The sequence below is a fragment of the Dysidea avara genome, chromosome 15 (assembly GCF_963678975.1).
Source record: "Dysidea avara chromosome 15, odDysAvar1.4, whole genome shotgun sequence".
NCBI lineage: Eukaryota > Metazoa > Porifera > Demospongiae > Dictyoceratida > Dysideidae > Dysidea > Dysidea avara.
Window position 1 is genome coordinate 1,621,200 of NC_089286.1, and position 19,970 is coordinate 1,641,169.

A 19,970-nucleotide genomic window follows, 5' to 3' on the forward strand; every position below is an offset into this window, starting at 1 on the left:
ACTTTAAGTATGATTAGGAATCACACAAAAAATAGTAGGTAAACAAGGGAGGTTATCTATACTGGTGGCAAGAGTTCATAATATATATACTGAGGAGAGTATCCTACTCTCATATATCCCTGTTGAAGGGCGTATTGTGACGTTATGATGTAGCACTTCTGAGTTTGCTCATTACTCTTTGAATAATTAATGATGTCATTAACTGAACATAATATTGATTGAATATCTGCCTAACAACATCGCTAGCAACCGAACTAACTTGACCTCTCAATGTTTCTCATTGAACTACAAGCATACCTTCGTGAGTTTGACACGACGTCATAGGCATTTCTTACCATGCCATTTGCGAATATGTCTTTCTCAAGTGTCGCGAGTGTGGGAAAATGCTAGTGATTGTTGCACTTATATAGCTGCTCGGACATCACAAACCACAACACTTTGTCGTTACATCATAACTTAACAATATGCCCTTCTACAGAGAGTAGGGGATATTCTCCTCAGCATATATATTTTGAACTCTTGCTGGTGGACATTTAATCCCTACTTCAGCACAATCTGTACCCATTTTTCACAGCGTTACAAATGAAGAATGGTAGGAAAAGCACTTCTCCAGTCACTGATCCCATTTACAAATGTAGGGAAGCCATCACACTACTGCAAGTTGATACCTTGGGCTGTCAGCAAAAAGAAATGGGACACAAAGGAGGACACAGCCATGAAATATGCATTGTACATACTACAGTATGCCAAAAGGCACCTGTCTGACTAAAGTAACATCGAACAGTAAAAAAATCAAGTTAGCCGTTATTGAGTTACACTTGTCTGAAGGCTCCAGGCAGTAAACATTATTTGTAGCAATCCTTTGGAAGCATTTAGGATTATACTGATTCTACTACTGAGGGCAGTTTTAGGCGCTTGGTTATATCCAACTAATACTGCCAGGGTGCCAGGATGGTATTGTGAAGCTGGTTTTTGGGTGATATTTTTTGGCAATAAAAGCCAAAACCTCCATAATCCCTAATGTTACAGTGAACCTCTCTATTACGGACATTTGGGACCCAGAATTTTGGCCATTTTTTGCTGTAATATAGAGGCTTTCCTCTTTCAGAGATAAAAAATGTATTAACCAGACCTGTTGGGATCAAGGTTTTTTCTATTGTGTCCTTAATTGGGGAGTTTGTTAAGAGAGGTTCCACTGTACTACTATACTGTATGATGTTATATCAAGACACACGGTAGTGTGTCGTGCGGCCCAAGAAGCCGGCGCGCCACACCGTGAGTATATTGACAGGAAGAACGAAAACGTCATTTTCACACCTTTGTATCTCGGTGATCACTTATCTGATTGGAACCAAATTTGCTGCACAGTTGCCCGCCAGCCAAGGGAGTCTACATTCCAAATTTGAAGGAAATCGCTCCAGCCATTTCCGAGATACCTATAACACGCAAACGTGTACTCCTATCGCCTTGAAATTTGGCACACAGAAAGGGAGTCCAAAGGCGAATCCTAGCATCAAATTTGGTACAAATCCGATGAATGGTTCAGGAGTTATGACCGATTATTCACGTAAAACAAGATAGATTTGTTGTCACGCCTACACGGCAAACCGCTTCATGGAATGAGTTGAAAATTGCTATGTAGATGGAGTAACCATCGTAGGAGTGCCTTTTGGTGGTTTGAAAGGAATCGAGATAAAGACCACGGAGATATGACACAAAACCCAACCTGTGTCACAATTACGCGATCGATTTTTATGAATAAAAAAGTATTAGTTTTTACGCCTACTAGGCAAACCGCTTAGAGCAATGAGCTGAAAATCGGTGTATAGCTGGAATAATCTTCATAGAAAGTCCTTGCAGTAGTACAGAAGAATCGGATTACAAACCACTGAGTTACGATTTGAAAGCCAACTCCATGTAGCAAATGCAAGATTGAGATACTCTAATAGAACAGTCACCCTAATAGAGCATTCGGCTAATTTATTTACTCCATTATAGAATTTTATTACATCACAAGTTATTCTGTAGGGAGTTCAGTTGCAAACAGTTAATCTTATAGACAGTTCAGCAAGAAGACAGTCACCATGCGGAGAGTTAAGCAAATATACCACTATAGAGATTCAGAACATTACAAGTCACACTGAAGAAAGTTCAGCTATAAACAAGTCATGCACTGTGTAGAGAATTCAGCTACAATTAAGTCACTCTCTAGAGAATTTAATTACACAGAATTCTGCTACACACAAGTCACTGTGGAGAGAGTTCAGCTACAAACAAATTACCCTTTAAAGTGATCAGCTACAAACAAAACACTTTGCAGGGTGTTCAACTGCAACAAATCAATTACCTTTAGAGCGATCAGCAATGAACAAATCAACACAAATCTACCTGTAGAAAGATCAGCTAGAAACAAACCACCCTGAAGAGAGTTCAGCTACAAAAAATCACCCTGTAGAGACATCAGCTAGAAACTAGACACAATGTAAGGAGTTCAGCTACAAGCAATCACCCTGTAGAGAGTTCAGCTAAAACAAATCAACCTTATAGAGAGTTCAGCTACAATCAGATTACCTGTAGAGAGATCGGCTACAAACAAATCAACCTGCAGAGAGATCAGCTATATACACACAAATCAACTTGTAGAGAGATCAGCTACAAACAAATCACCCTGTAGAGAGATCAGCTAGAAACTACACACAATGTAAGTTGTTCAGCTACAAACAAATCACCCTGTAGAGAGATCAGCTACAAACTAGACACAAAGTAAGGAGTTCAGCTACAAGCAAATTACCCTGTAGAGAGTTCACCTACAAACAAATCAACCTGTAGAGCAATCAGCTAGAAACAAATCACCCTGAAGAGAGGTCAGCTACAAAAAATCACCCTGTAGAGAGATCAGCTAGAAACAAATCACCCTGAAGAGAGGTCAGCTACAAAAAAATCACCCTGTAGAAAGATCAGCTACAAACAAATTGCCCTGTAGAGAGATCGGCTACAAACAAATCAACCTGCAGAGAGATCAGCTACACACAAATCAACTTGTAGAGAGTTCAGCTACAAACAAATTACCCTGTAGAGAGATCGGCTACAAACAAATCAGCCTGTAGAGAGTTCAGCTAAAACAAATCAACCTGCAGAGAGATCAACTACAAACAAATCACCTTATAGAGAGTTCAGCTACAAACAAATTACCCTATAGAGAGATCGGCTACAAACAAATCGACCTGCAGAGAGATCAGCTACACACAAATCAACTTGTAGAGAGATCAATTACAAACAAATCACCCTGTAGAGAGATCAGCTACAAATAAATCACCTTATAGAAAGTTCAGCTACAAACAAATCACTCTGTAGAGAGATCAGCTAGAAACTGGACACAATGTAAGGAGTTCAGCTACAAGCAAATCGCCCTTTAGTGAGTTCAGCTACAAACAAATCAACCTGCAGTGAGATCACCTACAAAAAAGCACCTTGTACAGAGTTCAGCTACAAACAAATTACCCTGTAGAGAGATCGGCTACAAACAAATCAGCCTGTAGAGAGTTCAGCTAAAACAAATCAACCTGCAGAGAGATCAACTACAAACAAATCACCTTATAGAGAGTTCAGCTACAAACAAATTACCCTATAGAGAGATCGGCTACAAACAAATCGACCTGCAGAGAGATCAGCTACACACAAATCAACTTGTAGAGAGATCAATTACAAACAAATCACCCTGTAGAGAGATCAGCTACAAATAAATCACCTTATAGAAAGTTCAGCTACAAACAAATCACTCTGTAGAGAGATCAGCTAGAAACTGGACACAATGTAAGGAGTTCAGCTACAAGCAAATCGCCCTTTAGTGAGTTCAGCTACAAACAAATCAACCTGCAGTGAGATCACCTACAAAAAAGCACCTTGTACAGAGTTCAGCTACAAACAAATTACCCTGTAGAGAGATCGGCTACAAACAAATCAACCAGTAGAAAGATCAGCTACACACAAATCAACTTGTAGAGAGATCAGCTACAAACAAATCACCCTGTAGAGAGATCAGCTAGAAACTAGTCACAATGTAAGGAGTTCAGCTACAAGTAAATCACCCTGTAGAGAGTTCAGCTAAAACAAATCAACCTGCAGAGAGATCAGCTACAAATAAATCACCTTATAGAGAGTTCAGCTACAAACAAATTACCTGTAGAGAGATCGGCTACAAATTAATCAACCTGCAGAGAGATCAGCTACACACACATCAACTTGTATAGAGATCAGCTACAAACAAATCACCCTGTAGAGAGATCAGCTAGAAACTACACACAATGTAAGGAGTTCAGCTACAAACAAATCACCCTGTAGAGAGATCAGCTACAAACTAGACACAAAGTAAGGAGTTCAGCTACAAGCAAGTTACCCTGTAGAGAGTTCATCTACAAGCAAATCAACCTGCAGAGCAATCAGCTAGAAACAAATCACCCTGAAGAGAGGTCAGCTACAAAAAATCACCCTGTAGAGAGATCAGCTAGAAACAAATCACCCTGAAGAGAGGTCAGCTACAAACAAAACACTTTGCAGAGAATTCAGCTACAAACAAATCAGCTTGTAGAGAGATCAGTTACACACAAATCAACCTGTAGAGAGATAAGCTAGAAACAAATCACCCTGTAGAGAGTTCAGCTACAAGCAAAACACCCTGTAGAGAGTTCAGCAACAAAGAAACCACCATGTAGAGAGTTCAGCTGCAAACAAATCACCTTATAGAGAGTTCAGCTACAAACAAATCACCCTGTAGAGAGATCAGCTAGAAACTAGACACAATGTAAGGAGTTCAGCTACAAGCAAATCACCCTTTAGTGAGTTCAGCTACAAACAAATCAACCTGCAGTGAGATCACCTACAAAAAAGCACCTTGTACAGAGTTCAGCTACAAACAAATTACCCTGTAGAGAGATCGGCTACAAACAAATCAACCTGTAGAAAGATCAGCTACACACATATCAACTTGTAGAGAGATCAGCTACAAACAAATCACCCTGTAGAGAGATCAGCTAGAAACTACACACAATGTAAGGAGTTCAGCTACAACTAAATCACCCTGTATAGAGTTCAGCTAAAACAAATCAACCTGCAGAGAGATCAGCTACAAATAAATCACTTTATAGACAGTTCAGCTACAAACAAATTACCTTGTAGAGAGATCGGCTGCAAATTAGTCAACCTGCAGAGAGATCAGCTACACACAAATAAACTTGTAGAGAGATCAGCTACAAACAAATCACCCTGTAGAGAGATCAGCTAGAAACTAGATACAATGCAAGGAGTTCAGCTACAAGCAAAATCACCCTTTAGTGAGTTCAGCTACAAACAAATCAACCTGCAGTGAGATCACCCACAAAAACGCACTTGTACAGAGTTCAGTTACAAACAAATCACCCTGTAGAGAGATCAGGTAGAAAAATTTACCTTGTAGAGAGTTCATTTACAAAGAAACCATCATATAGAGAGTTCAGCTACAAAGAAATTACCCCGTAGAGAGTTCAGCTAGAAGAAGTCACCTTGTAAAGAGTTTAGCTACAAAGAAACCATCATGTACAGAGTTCAGCTACAAAGAAACCACCTGTACAGAATTCATCTACAAACAAATCACCCTGTATAGAGATCAGCTAGAAGAAGTTACCTTGTAGATAGTTCAGCTACAACAATTCACCCTGTAGAAAGATCATGCTAGAAGAAGTCACCTTGTAGAGTGTTCAGTTACAAAGAAACCATCATGTAGAGAGTTCAGCTGCAAACAAATCACTCTGTAGAGTTCAGCTACAAAGAAACCGCCATGTAGAGAGTTCAGCCTCATACAAACCACCTAGTAGAGAATTCATCTACAACAAATCACCCTGTAGAGAAGAAGTTACTGTGTAGAGAGTTCAGCTACAAAGAAACCACCATGTAGAGAGTTTAGCTGCAAACAATTCACCTGTAGAGAGTTCAGCTAGAAACAAATCACCCCGTAGAGAGATCAACTGGACGAAGTCACCTTGTAGAGAGTTCAGCTACAAAGAAACAATCATGTAGAGAGTTCAGCTGCAAACAAATCACTCTGTAGAGAGTTCAGCTACAAAGAAACCGCCATGTAGAGAGTTCAGCCTCATACAAACCACCTAGTAGAGAATTCAACTACAACAAATCACCCTGTAGAGAAGAAGTTACCTTGTAGAGAGTTCAGCTACAAAGAAACCACCATGTAGAGAGTTTAGCTGCAAACAATTCACCTGTAGAGAGTTCAGCTAGAAGCAAATCACCCCGTAGAGAGATCAACTGGACGAAGTCACATTGTAGAGAGTTCAGCTGCAAACAAATCACCCTGCAGAGAGTTCAGCTACAAAAAAATCACCCTGTAGAGAGTTCAGCTAGACGAAGTCACCTTATAGAGAGTTCAGCTAAAAAGAAACCATCATGTAGAGAGTTCGGCTATAAAGACACCACCATGTAGAGAGTTTAGCTGCAAACAAATCACCTGTTACAGAGAGTTCAGCTACAAAGAAACCATCCTGTATATAGTTCAGCTACATTTCAAGTCACCCAGTAGAGAGATCAGCTGCAAAAAAAATCCTGTGGGGAATAATGAGCATGTAATAAATATATGTATATAATTTGTATAATTACTAATAAAATCAAAAATAGTTGAAGTACTAAAATTCTTCTTTAAGTTCTTTTCTTCTTCCTGTGGTAAAGAAAAAAAAAACATGGGTTAAAAAAGCCCCAAAGCCAGCCATAGGCCGGCTTTGCAGTATACAAATACAAAAAGAAGTGATATCTAATCAAAAACAGCCAAGCTGTAAAAAAAGGTGCGGCCCCCATAAAGGCCATGGTGAAAAAAGATGTGAAATCCAAGGTGGCGGCCAAGAAATGGCTGTGATGGTAGGTTAATGGTTACATTTTAATAACGGCAATTCAGGTGAATTTTGTGCTGCTTGGTCTTGGCACCAAATTCATCTGAATTGTTGTTATTAAAATGTAACCATTAATCTACCATCACAGCCATTTCTTGGCCACCACCTTGGATTTCACATCTTTTTTCACCATGGCCTTTATGGGGGCCGCACCTTTTTTTACAGCTTGGCTGTTTTTGATTAGATATATTTAAAGCTAGTAAGATTCATCACACAATTTTATTAGTACACATACTGTGCCCTTGAAGGGAATAGTGATTGGTTAACAGTGATGCCTTATGTCAAAAAAAGTTGCCCGATTCACATAGGCAAGAGTATACTGTATATATTTGTAACCAAGAGTATCGAGTGGTGTATTACCTTGTAAGGCCCCTATCTGGTGACTATTAGTTTCCCATCCAGTCTTTCTAATTACTATGATGCGGGCAGGAGGGAATTACCATTAGGCCATTATAATGCACTGATGTACAGAGGTTCTTTATTCGCAATCGAGCTCTATTGACTTTAGGATTTCAGTGGACTGTTGAAAAGTAGTTGAAATAGAATCCATTACAGTGATTTGCCCAAAAAAAAACAGCTCTCCTGGTGATGCATAGCGTTAATTTAAAAACTCCATCGTGTTTCAATACAAATTATGACAGTTTGGTATCACGTGTTCTTCTGAGCATGCACACTGTAAATAATATTTATTTTATATTTATTAATGCTTTACAGCACAAGTGCTAAAGGTCAATAGGACACCTGGTCCTACAGCCTGTTTAAAGTCGTTACAGAAAGTGTGTTTGAAAAGGTGGAGAAATCCATGACTGGACCTAGGCAGCCTCGAACCTGCAGCCATCCGATTAACACTCAAATGCTTACAGGAGTCTGCCAGGTGGTAGCTTACCATGCGGTAGCCTAAGAAAATAGAATCTACTACAGTGATTTACCAAAGAAAACAGCAGTTCTCCTGGCGATGCATAGCATTAATTTTAAAACGCCATTGTGTTTCAATACAAATTGTGATAATGCGTTCTTCTGAGCATGCACGGAGTAAATAATGGCTAACTATGCAGTAGCCTAAGAAGGATGCAGGCTGTGGATGAGCTAATAATCACCAAATAAGGGCCTAATTGTGACCGAATTTTGGAAAATCACCCATATGGGTGCACGTGAAATAGCTAGAATTTTCATGTTTAGTGGGTTACTATTACGAGCAGAGGAGAGTTATAAAAATATTTCTAGAATTTTAATTTAAAGCATTGAGAATGGTTTAAACCATCAACAAGTAGATTTGCATTATAAAGCTTGTTATTTGGTCATTAAATATTTTAAGTGTCAAATATGCCCATATGGGTGATTTTCCAAAATTCGGTCACAATTAATCATTGCATTGAGTAACACCAATCAAAGGCATAGGTAAATATATGGCCTACTTCTTGAGCCACATTTATAAGATAGAAGAGCATGGGAGGTGAGTAGCTAGCAGTAGTGGCACAGTGGTTATTATTACAATATTATATGTGCAATACCTCAGAATTCAGTAACTATAGTTATCAACTACATGGTAATGATTTAAAATGTTGTAGCACATCGGTAGTCTAGGGTCGAGCCCCAGAAATGAGTTTTGAGGGAATTTTTCTGCTTCCAGTATCTAAGTTTTACTGTCGGTTCAATAGCCAGACGAACTGACTTTAGGTTCAGTATTAAACCACTTCCTAAAAGAAATTAAGTACCCTTAGCTCGGTCTGAAAGACAGGGTAGGCTACTATAGCTGTATAATTAGCAAGTGGTACACAACTCACGTGCACATGTTGACATATCACTAAACGCACGTGGTGTCAGATAGCTCCGCGAAATCAACTATCAAATACATCATAAAATTTATCATAATATAGTGTAGCAAAATCTCACCTTTTATTATAAGATGATGCTGGTTCTTCCGCCTTGGCCGTCAGTAGATAATACAATTTTAGTATTTTACACCGGAAGGCAATGCAAAAAATGTTGTTACCTTGGTGACGCAAAATTTGGCGCTGGTTATAGGTGAAGTAGCAAGTTTTTGACGCTCTTTCAACTTTCATTTAAAGGTGCGGTAGAACCTGAAAGTGGTACCTTCGCTATTGGGAGGGTTGGGGGTTCTAACACCTGTGACCGACAGTGGAATGTGCGAAGCCGGGGAAGTGCGAGAGTGTAGAGTTCCGCCTGCGGAAACTGAGGGACAGAAAGCTAGCATTCAACAACTCGCGTAAGTAAAACGGTATTCCTGACATGTTGGACAGGCTTTTCTTGCAGTTGTCGCAACTTAGCCGAAGGAGGCGGACTATAAAAATTCATTGAAGGCAAATTAAGCAGCAGCCAGTGAAACTTTATAAATGTATTGTGAAACCCATGGCAGCTTATCACCGGGTTTTGGTTGGTTTCTACACTGAACTACTAGGTATTGGAAGCTGTGTAGTGACTTTACATTTTCCCAGGGTGGTTCATGAATACTCACTGATGAAAATTCTACTCATAAACAGACGAACAGATGTGGAAACCACTGAAGCATTGGCATGGTGGTGTAGGCTTGTAGCAGCCATCTTTGTCTGAGAACACTTGGAGACGGGACTTAACCTTGTCACATTGCAGTTCTGTGTGTCTATCGACTCATGTACAATTGCTCTATGCAAGGTATTGCCTTGTGTTATCAGGTTGTTAATTGTAGTACCATTGTCTACTGTAGGGGTAGCTGTCTGAAAGATGACAATGCTGGATACTTTGCTGTGCATACAACAGCAGGTAAAATCATTTTACTGTAACAATGATATTCATTGTTGTGCTGTTTTAGATGGCAAAATGTGGCATTTCTGAGCAATGGCATGGTGGTGTAGGCTTGTAGTAGCCATCTCTGTCTGACAAATATTTGGAGAATGGAGCAGACTGGACTTAACTTCTCACATTGCAGTTCTGTGTGCCTATTGACTCATGTAAATGCTCTATCCAAGGTATTGCCTGTGTGTTTTCAGGTATATTTATGTATACTATATACCGTTGTCTACTGTAGGGGTAGGTATCTGAAAGATGATGATGTTGGCTACTTTGCTGTGCATACAACAGCAGTTATAAGCATTACACTCATATCACTCAGATCACTCAAATTACTCAGATCACTCCAATCACTCAGATCACTCCAATCACTCTGATCACTCCAATCACTCAGATCACTCCAATCACTCAGATCACTCAAATCACTCATATCACTCAGATCACTCCAATCACTCAGATCACTCCAATCACTCAGATCACTCAAATCACTCCAATCACTCAGATCACTCCAATCACTCAGATCACTCAAATCACTCCAATCACTCAGATCACTCACATCACTCATATCACTCTGATCACTCAGATCACTCATATCACTCCAATCACTCTGATCACTCAGATCACTCCGATCACTCCCATCACTCAGATCACTCCAATCACTCAGATCACTCTAATCACTCAGATCACTCCAATCACTCAGATCACTCCAATCACTCATATCACTCAGATCACTCAGATCACTCCAATCACTCAGATCACTCCAATCACTCATATCACTCAGATCACTCTGATCACTCTGATCACTCAGATCACTCAGATCACTCCAATCACTCATATCACTCATATCACTCCGATCACTCCAATCACTCAGATCACTCAGATCACTCCAATCACTCCAATCTCTCAGAGTCAGATCACTCCAATCACTCAAATCACTCAGATCAATCCAATTACTCAGATCACTCAGATCACTCAAATCACTCATATCACTTAGATCACTCTAATCACTCCAATCATTCAGATCACTCCAATCACTCAGATCACTCCAATCACTCAGATCACTCCAATCACTCTGATCACTCAAATCACTTAGATCACTCCAATCACTCAGATCACTCTGATTACAGTAGTATACAGTAATATCCTAACTCCGTGTTATGGAAACTTCCTCTCCTTAATGGTATGTTTAGTATCCATCTAGGCTAAATATCTTATAGTTTCTGGAGTTTGCACTTCCAGACAGGGCCGGAGCTCAGAGATTTTGAGTGGTCAGGCCATTCATGGACTGCAATGGAGGTCATAGTCATGCACACTACATTTTATTGATTTGAAATTTAAATCAGATTAGCTACTGTAAATTTTTTTTGTGGTGCTAGCTACAGCATGCATTAACATGCTAAGCTAAGGAAGTCTGGGGCATGCTCCCTGGGAAAATTTTTGAAAATACATGTTCTGAAATGGCATCTGGAAGCTATTTTACATACACGGTCTCTTTCTGCTTTTTAACACCAAGAATGTATCCAGGTAATTTTGAGCTACTGTATACCAATTAATTCAATTTAATATAGCTATTAGCTAGTAGCTAATTTTACTTTCATTATACAAAGTGAGTTTAGTTCTTTTGAGCAATTTTGATTGTAATTGATAATGCATAACATGCATTATCAATAGCCTATTGTGCAATTCTATGCAGATGGTTCACTGGAAAGTAATGTGAAGACAATTAAAATGGGCATAATGGCTTAGATCAACCAGACTGAACCAGTGTAATAAGAGTATGATATTGTATACTGAATGCTCTATTATCACGATGACTGTTGTATTAGAGTATAATGTGATGACTGCTCTATTAGAGTATCTCGATCTTATTGCAAATTCAAGTGGCTGCAAAGTGGTCCGGCATCGGCCCTGCTTCCAGACCCTCTTTTAAATAAAAAATGATAAATATGATCATAACAGGCTGTAGGAGGACCAAGCACTTCAGTGCTGTAAAAAATATATTAAGCACAAGCATTGTGAATAAAGTAAAAATGTTATTCTCTGATAATTATCACATAAAAGGCCCTATATAAATGCTGCGTTATGGGTGGACAATTAACTTCAAGTGGTCTACATAGGAGTGCAACCTTAAGAAGCTGTAAACTTAAAATGTGACCAGGTCTGGCAAAAGGGGTCTTATAGCCCATTGAAGTGAAACCAAAATTTCACTGTAAACACTTCGCCACACCAATAAACTGTTGATATCCACATTCAATGCTGCTCAAACTGCAGTCGTCTGCTTTTGAAAGCTGCTTTTCTCAGAGCCTGTGGCGACCCGTACAGGCGGTCTGAGGCCTCTGTGGAGCTCTGGCCAACGTTGGGGGTACTGGGAATGGGCTGGATGTCTCTGTGGAGTTGGCTAAGGGGCTGTACTGTAGATTTCCTCTAGTTTTGGCTGGTTTAAAGCCCTTGGGGGCCCATAACCTGGCCTAATGCTCCCCTATGCCTTCCTCTAAAATTTTGAATATACCCTGAGCCCTCCCCGCCAACCCCCCACCCAGATTAGAGCGTGCCTGGCTCCACCACCACGAAAAAACCTATCTAAAATGGCGGGAAACTTAGCTGCTAGCTACTTGTACTGTGCATGGCCTTAAAGGTAAGGAAATGGTGTATATTGTGTGCAAATTTGATAGGCAAGGCTTTAGCCATTATCAAGCTTTGCTCGTTCAAAAACTTTAAACCGCCATTACTCAAAACTGCGTAAGGCGATAAGACCCCTTTTCGTATAGACTGGGTCACAAATGTATTAGTCTAAGATAATGCAATAAATGCAAAGAAATGCTTCTGTGGCCATAATTATTGAGCCAATGTTGCAGTAACTTTCGAAACTGTTTTAATTCAATTTCACCATACAAGAAAGGGAATTACTTATTGTTGAGAATTTCTGGGAAGTGTGATTTATACTGTAGTTATTGCTACTGCACAAAGGTCCTATATGAAATTAAAAAGAATGGTGTACACTAGTTGTTACATTTATACTTTATATCTGCTTTTAAGCAATATACATGTAAATGGCTAGTATGAAAATGTATATAATAGGTTGATAAGCAAGAGTGTGGCTCCACATCCTGTAGCCTAGTAAATTTAACGGATGCTTAAAATCTCTCTCTATAATAGTATAATTTAGATTTAACTATGCTTAAACCTTTAGAATAAAATTAATACCTATAATGACTTTCCAATAGCACATACACTAGCAATTTCCTATCTCTCTAAACTTGTGCTGGCTAAAATGAATTGGTTTACATGAGACCACAGCTTTGTTGAACAGCCAAAACAGATGGTTAAAACTTAATGCTCATGCAACATCCCAATAATAACAATAATACTAATAATGTATTTTTACTTTAAACAGGCTGTAGGACCAGGTGTCCTACAGACCTTCAGCACTTGTGCTGTAAAGCCTTAATAAATAAACTGGCTATCCCAGATTTAGCCTCATATGTAGTGATGCAACCTACTTGTTGGAACTTGCTGAGTGTGAGCTGGATATTGTACAAAAAATCCATAATGATGAAATGGTATGTAACTTAATTTCTTTCAATTGTAAAGTAGTAGCTATATATGCCAATCTGAAATTATTTTATCTGTCAGCTAGCTTTGTTGTTATTCTTGCACTGCCTACCAACTTTTCTGAGAGCATGGCCATAGATTCCTTCATATTGGTATCCATTCTGTTATACTATATCCTTCAATTCTACTGAAAAAATAATTTTTCCCTCACCAGTAAGCATAAATTTTGACTAGTAATTTATACAAAACTACCAGCTATGTATCAAAATTCTAGTACTGAAAGTGTAAAATTCCCGTAGTTCCTATAAGTAAACAAAATAACTTCTCTGGTGTACCAACCTAAAAGATACAGTCAACTGAGTTTCGTGCATATGATAGAACAGGTAACGTTATTATGGTGTAGTGTATTGTGTGTGTGTGTCCCCTATTTGAATTAATTGCGAATTAATTGACTAGCTGTACGGATGTGATCTGCAGTTATAACAACCTCAGTTGCTGCTAGAAGCCATTTCTACCTGTTTATTTGAGGGAGTGTATTATAAATATGTGCATACTAGTATCATGGCAACATGAATACTGAAGCGATTAAAATAGTTAATTATGATTTATCAGAAATCTTCAAAAGATTTGAGTTTGGCCTCCGTCACTGGGCCAGGTGTAAATAAAAACTCATCAGCAAAAGTATCAAAGTTTGATGTGTCTACTGGACCTTTTACTTGAGGAAGAATTGGGAGCTGAAATTAAAGGAAAGAACTTAATACAACATGAAAATTATATAATAGTTAGACGTCAAGAACCAGGGTTCTACGGGATTTAGAAAACTCGAAGGCCCTGGGCTGTAGCGCCTGAGCGCAGCGAGGGCGCTACTAAGGGCCTGAGGGTTTGCTAAATCCCGTAGAACCCAGTGGTTCTTGACGTCTAACTTATTTAGACTACAACTCGTTATTGTACCTTGAGTTGACAGCTGCTTGTAAATAGGAAATGTATGGCTAATTACTAGAAACAAGCCCTCTACACCTCCCGACATGGCGGGACCTCAGCGTGGCTGTTGCTACCCGTTTAAACGCCCATGCGTTGCCAATGTTACAGGCGCGTGCTATGTATCGAAGTACTGGACTCAGCGAGTGGACTACAACTCATTGTTGCTGTTGTTGTGCCTCGACAGCTGCTTGTAAGCAAGTAATGTAGTGTTGATTAGTACAAACAAGCCCATTACACCTCCCTCTAATTCAGTACGGCTGTTACTAGCCATTTAAATGCCCATGCGTTGCCAATGCTACAGGCACGTAATTATCGTGTTTCGTATCGCCTCAGAGCGTGGTCTCTATTGGACATGACCGTGGCTCTACGAGATTTAGAGACCACGTTTTCAGCCAATCAAATTTCAGTGTCAAACTTGTTGTAGTCTAATAGGAATTATAACAACAAACTTTCAGTTTTCTTTGGAATGCCGAATTCCAATCTAAAAACTCAAACCACATGTCTAGCTTGATTTCATTTACATTCTGAAAGTAACGTACTTGATACAATCCAATCAACACTTTTTTTGCCACATACCTGCAGTCGCTTCATACCTGCAGTCACTTAGTGGCATCATGTGTTAAAAATCTCATCACCAATCCCCTGCAGTATAATATTTATAAAGAAACACAAATTAGCATGAGTGTGATCTCTTTGAAATTTTTACTGACTTTGCTGGGGATTCCACTTCTATAGGAAATTTTGGTCTTACTTGGAGAATTCTTTCATAGATTTTAAATGGATGTGGATCAAAGAAGGGAGTACATCTAGACACAATTATTGCCAATACTATTAAGTGTAGACTGGTGCTTACCCAACCAACCTTTCAAATATAAGTATCCCAAGTGCCCACCAGTCCACAGCTTTACCATGTCCTTTGCCTTCAATTATTTCTGGTGCAATGTATTCTGGTGTACCACATAGTGTGAATGTTGGTTTCCTAGATAAAAGACACGCATGCTTTTATCAGATTCACTGTGATAAAGCAATATAGTAGGGAAAGTACAAAATCACACACTTGTCAATAAACAACTAGCATGCATGCTAACACTTAATTGGTAAGGGCCAACTAAAAGCAGTGTGAAATAACAGTGTGGAATGACAGTCTGGACACTGACAATTTCTGGTCAATTATACTAGTTGTCAGACCACAATTGAATTTGTCTGGAAGTAGAGTCCTTTCAAGGTTTAGCACTGAGTTTAGAGTGTGATAATGGGCTGGGAGGGGGGCAGACATTGGCATGTAATTGATCTATGTATTTACAATGCCATGCCCAAGAGACCAACAGGTTACAGTGCACATGTTGTGCCAGGCATCCAGCCCATTTGACTTGGTTACTTAGCAAATGTACTTATAACCCGTTAGCCAATAATACAGTAGCTTTTACTTTTGGCATTCATCTGTACACTCAATTTGTATTTTGAGCTAGAATGAAGTCCATTCTTTTACAATTCATGTTCATTTTGATACATTATTTCATAAAAGTTTGACTACATAGCTATAGTATTACTATGGTAATTTTTTCCTGTCTGATCTGTCACTGTTAGTGAGTGGATGGGTAGTAATTAGTTGTACAGTATATTGGTGACCCCGGCCCTTTTAAGATTTCCTTTTAACGAATAACTTGCTTGACTTGATTTCTTTTGATCACTTCTGATATGCTCATCATTTTTAGAGCATAAAATTTTCTTGTGTCCATATCTTGGACCAGTTTAATGATACTAAAAGTACCTCTGCCTATATGCAACAACAACATAGTAATATCTTAAGATGGAAGCGTAGATCAAACTAGTAAGGTATGTAACCGCATTTATATAAATGTAAATGTTTGCCTCTTTGATCGTTATTGGCTGCTTTTAGATCGCATGTGTAATGTAGTAGTGGCATTCGGTGTATAGCCCCACAATTGATTTTAGGCTATATAAGAATTTGAGTAAATAGTGGTTACCAACTATTAGCTGAGGTGTTGTTGGCCATCGTCCTTGGCCTTCGGCACTTGTGCAATGTTGCACAAAACCGCAGCCAGTGCAATATCTAGATAGTGCACCGCGGTGCATTATAAGTTATAATGCACTTGCTGTGGTCTGCAGCAATGCTATATACAAATTACAGCACTCGTGGTGCCTTTGAACTTCCCACACAAAGTGGTACATATTATCATTACAAGGAGATAGGAGTCTAGTCTAATGGTTACCAAGTAATAATAACTAACAAGAAAAAATGTAGTAGCTACTTATAGATATCAACAGCTCTGAACACATTGATCACATCCAAAGTGCCGGTGCATGAATAAGATATGGCAACGCGGGCTGCCTAGTGCCTGCTGTACAATGCAACATATTGCATTCTTAGGTAGATGGCATATACAAGTTCGGCTATACAGTCTCTGGCAAGTCCTACATTTTATATCAATGATGGAGAATATAATAAAGCAGTAGGCAGGCAGTGTAATTTATTAACAAGGATTCCACTTAGTGAAACTTTGATTTTCAGTGGAGCCCTGCATACAAGCAACAAACACATACATACACACAGACAATAAAAAGGGTATATACAAAAATGATAATATGTTACACATCTAAATCGACATGTGTAGTACAATTTCCTAAATGACAACAGGTTGGTTGCCTCAGTCACAGCTGATGGTAAGCTATTCCATACAACTTGCAATGGTATGTACGTATGATGATGGTAATACTTTTAAAAAAAATTTAGTGTGCACTGTTTCCGGCAAGCATTCAGTACAGTAAACTTAGCTGTAGTGGGGCATCACAATAAACTGAATAGTCAAACAATGGTACAAAAGCTGAATAAAGATTGTTGTATGCAGTGGCAGATGCAGGGGAGTTCTTAGTTCTACTTTACCATGCAGTTAGACACTGGAGGGTTGTGGATGCAGGTTGTTTTCTGTTTGTTTTTATCTACTATACATGCAGTTAGGCACTGGAGGGTGAACACAGAGTTAGGCACTGGAGGGTGAACACAGAAGGCAGAGCCTGTACGAGGTGTTTACCACTAGCCTAGGAGCCTAAGGTTTCCACTGACCCCCCTCTGATTTGGTGCACACCCCTTTACCACCTGTTGATTGACGTATTTTAAATTTGCGAGGCCAAATATCAGTTATAGCAAGAGTACATAATATAGAGTGAGAAAGAGTGTCCTACTGCAATAGGCTCTCAAAACACACTGAGTCAAGTGATGTTGCAATAAGCTAGTATTCACTCAATGTGTTAAATGCTTTGATCTACAACATATAGGCTAACTTAGAGACACTGTATACTTCAGCAGAAGTCATTGATGTGTAGCCCCATCAACACTTATCAACAAGCCTTTCACCTGACTTGAAGTACTAAAATAAACCAAAGATATCCTGAAATTTACTGACAACTTAACATAAGGAGTATATTGAGAGTTGGACACTCTCTCTAATACTTTATTATGTACTCTTGGTTATAGCTATAATAGCTAACAAAAACTTTTAGTGCCAATAAGCATGTAACTGTTACTCCTGGCATAGTCGACGTTTTTGTTTGTATGAGTATCCACATTACATTGCAATGAGTATACCCCCGCACAAAAACGTCTGACACGCGAGAACCTCGAATTTGTTAAGCGCCTTCGAAAACAATTATCATGCAGAGGTGCGAAATCACGTGTCGGACCCAGTAGGACCCTTTCTTGTACGTACAAAAGAAAACTAGTGTTGTGGCTACGCGAGACTATATATATAAGGTAAAACTTACCAATTGTTGCCATAATATTCAATTGGCTTAAGTTGCACTGCACCGGCTCCTGCTTCTTGACAGCTAGAACAGGTAACTCGTCCATCGCGGATGCTTTACTTGGGTGGTGAGCCAACTGATTCATCAGTCCCTCAAGCCGACTCGATCACCATAGAATCTATGGTATAATCACGTCACAGATATGTCTTACCACCCCATTAACACGATCTCTGGCACAGACCGTTCAACCGCTGAAAGGGTTTTTTCGTATAGCTGTGCGGTAAGGGTGCATGAATGACATGTCCGCCGAAATAGCTACTCCAGCACTGCTATTGCCTCCCTAGGCTGTAAAGTGAATCATTGAAAGTATGTGCATGTTCAAGTGTAATGGCATTGTGATGTAGCTATATAGCTAGCTACTCCAGTATATCTTGAAATGCATAGCTATGGCTATACTCCAGTATCTCTTGAGAATCCACTAATATCATAGCTAAATGTAAAAATCATATACTACATTTTAATACTCCATGATGTGATGATGGCAACATGAGTAGCACTATGTGAGAAAACCTGTAGCAATGATGTCATTTGTGATTCATTATGTCAAAACTGACATCAGGTTTGTGTGCATATGAGATAGCTAGAAGCTCACCCAATATATTGCTACATTGTCAGTTTCTAAGGGAGAAACTATACTAAACACTTCATTGATTTTATTGCCACCCCTCCCCCCACACACACACACACATGCATGCGCCATACAGAATCTAAGCTCTCATTTGTTAATTTTCCTATAACATTTAGCTGCAAGATCACCTCCAGACCATTGAGCACGAGGAGGAGAACTGTCTAGCCTGTTGTTAATGCACCTATCAATATTATCACCCATCACCCCCTCTGGGTAGGGGCAAATTTTAAGGTCAAAATCAGATTATATCCCCCACGTACGCCCGGGAGGGGGGTAGTGGGGCTTAATATTGATAGGTGTATAATGATCAAGATACAGTATGATTGCCACTCATCTGTACATGTATAGCCTTCTAAAGGAAATAGGCCAGATAGTACAGAGACTGTGATGGTAACCAGCCAACCAAATTCACTGTATTTCCTGGCATACAATAGTGGCAACGGCCACCAGCCCACTTCTTTATTGCTTTGCATGGATAGCTGATAGTGGACCAGGGTACCTCTATGCCCACTCTGGCTATGCTACCTATATGTCTCATAATATAGTGCTATATGTAGAAAAACGATTAGGTGGTCCATCAAAGGATTTACGTGCACTCTATTTATACAGCAAAGATATGGTGGTAGCTATAGCTAGGAAGAATTTTGCAGTTCTCATAACAGTGGATGCCAGTGCATATGTCATTTTACAACCTAATAAACCATTAGCTTTCCTTTATGGCTTTTTGTTTTGATTGCTGTTAATTTGTCTTTTTCAAATGTTATAAACACTTCATAGTATTGTACTGTAATTGTCAGGCTGCTGGTACAAGTAACCAGCAGATATTTGGTGTTTTGTCACCAAGAAGCAATAAATAAATAAATAATAAATAGCCTAGCTTTAATTTAAATGGTACATATGTTATAACATACACAACATAGTGTTCAGACTGTCCAGACTGTATGTACGTATACAATGGCACTACATCATGATCATTGACTATTTCTTTCAGAAAATTCTGATCTTTGATTCTATAATAGTATCGCATGATACCACGTGCCTCATGTCCTTCCCCATGAAAGGCCATCTTACAGATGGTACACGCATATCAACTGTTCTGTTCATGTAACAAACTGTTGTGTGTCAGCTACTGTTGACTCTTTATATTAGCTATTGGCTACTATTGTTTATTATTATTATTGGTACTAATGGTTATTTAAACTGTTGTTGGTTGTCTTGATTCATTAATCTTGGAAGCTGCTTGTTTTAGTTGTGGTCTTCCAGCACTTATG

General features: G+C 39.2%; 1 long non-coding RNA gene across 2 annotated transcripts; it reads left to right on the forward strand.

Annotated features, from left to right (window-relative positions):
* Positions 1–8,907: 8,907 nt before the first annotated feature.
* Positions 8,908–9,681, forward strand: LOC136245367 (uncharacterized). Of its 2 annotated transcripts, XR_010695817.1 has the most exons (4): positions 8,908–8,954; positions 8,999–9,156; positions 9,204–9,581; positions 9,634–9,681. It is a non-coding gene; the product is annotated as an uncharacterized lncRNA (long non-coding RNA). The 2 variants fall into 2 exon arrangements; XR_010695816.1 differs by having other exon boundaries at positions 8,931–9,156.
* The last annotated feature ends 10,289 nt before the right edge of the window (positions 9,682–19,970 follow it).